The sequence below is a fragment of the Convolutriloba macropyga genome, unplaced genomic scaffold, assembly GCF_964194025.1.
Source record: "Convolutriloba macropyga unplaced genomic scaffold, txConMacr16.3 SCAFFOLD_498, whole genome shotgun sequence".
NCBI lineage: Eukaryota > Metazoa > Xenacoelomorpha > Acoela > Convolutidae > Convolutriloba > Convolutriloba macropyga.
The window spans coordinates 82,501-84,507 of record NW_027450427.1 but is presented as its reverse complement, the minus strand read 5'-3'; the positions used below and the strand labels follow the sequence as shown (position 1 = coordinate 84,507).

The window sequence follows — 2,007 nt, the reverse complement described above, 5'->3', positions numbered from 1 at the left end:
TATAACTCTCGATTGAACACATTGATGTTCTATTGTTGGTGCTTCCAATAAAATTGGAACACTTAAAGCAGAACCGATTCAAATAATAGCATTCTGATCAATGATTGCATTCCTTGATCAAGAACTGCTGGAGTCATTGTGATGGCGAATTTTCTTCATAAGAAAATTGCAAAGAGACGGAACTTAATGAGACTAGTATTATGTTGTTTCTAGTAAGCGGAAGCTGAAACAGCAACATGTGAAAATCAAGTTTTGTTCAATGATCTCGAGGCGATAAGTACTATGAAGCAACTAGTAGCCTAAGCATGACTCAGATTTGAGACAGTCAAAAAGACTGGCGAAACTTCTTCACATGAAAGTTACATAGAGAACTACAAATGTATACAGCGAGTATTATGTTGTTTCTAGTAGGCGAAAGCTGAAACATCAACATGTGAAAGTTGTCTGCAAACTGTAGAACGATATGTGATTAGTACTGTGCTGTTACTAGTAGCCAGTCTGACTGTAGAAGCCAAGACAAAGGGAAACTAATGCATCTGAAAAGGACAAGTTATGGAAAGGTATGCACGATAAGTATTATGTTGTTTCTAGTAAGCGGCAGCTGAAACATCAACATGTGAACGTCGTTGTGTACAGTAACCTAGAACTATATAGTCCTTAGTAACGTGCATTTACTAGTACCTGTAATTGGTATTCAGACTCAGGCAGTTTGGAATAGTTTGGCAAAGATGCACCAGAGAAAACTGGGATTTGATACAGAAATTGTTGAATACAAGTATTATGCTGCTTCTAGTAGGTTGAATCCGAAACATCAGCATGTGAAAATTGAAAACATTTCTGGTTCGAATTGTCACAAGTATTTGGTGATCTGAGTAGCCAAACTCACTACAACGCCAATTGAAGGCAAAAATTCTCAACGGGAAAAGCTATTCTCATTGAATGAGCTAACAAGACGAGTATTATGTTGCTTCTAGTAGGCGAAAGCCAAAACATCAACATGTGAAAGTCTTGCTGAACAAATTTAATGTTGTTGAGCTCAGTACCGTGTGAATTAGTAGCCATAATTGGCGAGCGAAAATTGAACTGGCGAAACTTCGTCTTTGGAAAATTGCAGATGCCGAGCACTTATTTTGCAACGAGTATTATGTTGACTGTAGTAAGCGAAAGCCGAAACAGCAACATGTGAAAGCTGTTGAAATTTGTGGTCATTTTGCAATAAGTACAAGGAGTGTAACTAGTAGCCAGGTCAAAATTTGGGATAAGAATGAGCAAAAATTCTGCATGAGAACAGTTGAAATTATGAAACTAAATTACAAAGACTAGTATTATGTTGTTTCGAGTACGCGAAAGCGGAAACATCAACATGTGAACGTTTGTAACGAAGTTTCGTTAATTTTCAGCCTAGTACTGAGCAAGAACGAGTAGCCTCATCTCCAATCCCACGCAAAATGTAGTGAAATATGTGAGTGAACCTTATTCACGGTGAGGGTTTCCCGAGGTCTGTATTGCAGCGAGTATTATGTTGCTTCTAGTAAGCGAAAGCTGAAACAACAACATTTGAAAGTTGGAATTAATGACTGAATGGAAACTTCGACCTGTGTTTGATAGTAGTAGCGAACAAAACTGCTGAATCGGTTTCTGTCTCATATTGGTCAGTGAACCAATTAAGAGACAATCAACTACATAACCTGAATTGGGCGAGAGAACCCCCTTAACTTAAGCATATCAGTAAGGGGAGGAAAAGAAATCAACTGAGAATCCCTTAGTAATGGCGAATGAACAGGGAAAAGCTCATCGGGAAGAGAAATGGCAACATTTCTCGGTGTCCGGTATGGTTTGATGCTAGACTGGTGAATTTGTCCTGATGTCTACTGGAAAGTAGCATCAAAGAAGGTGAAAATCCTGTAAAGGTCATTTTCGATACCAGTCATAATGGCTCATTCCTATGAGTAGAGTTGTTTGAAAGTGCAACTCGAAGCTGGAGATATGTCTCTCCAAAAGCTAATT

At 38.5% G+C, this 2,007-nt stretch overlaps 1 non-coding gene across 1 annotated transcript in view; it reads left to right on the top strand.

Annotated features, from left to right (window-relative positions):
- The first annotated feature begins 1,683 nt into the window (after positions 1-1,683).
- LOC142355882 (large subunit ribosomal RNA) overlaps positions 1,684-2,007 on the top strand; it is a 3,522-nt gene continuing 3,198 nt past the window's right edge. The window contains exon 1 of the ribosomal RNA XR_012761319.1: positions 1,684-2,007. This exon is cut by the window's right edge and continues 3,198 nt beyond it. This is a non-coding gene — a ribosomal RNA (large subunit ribosomal RNA).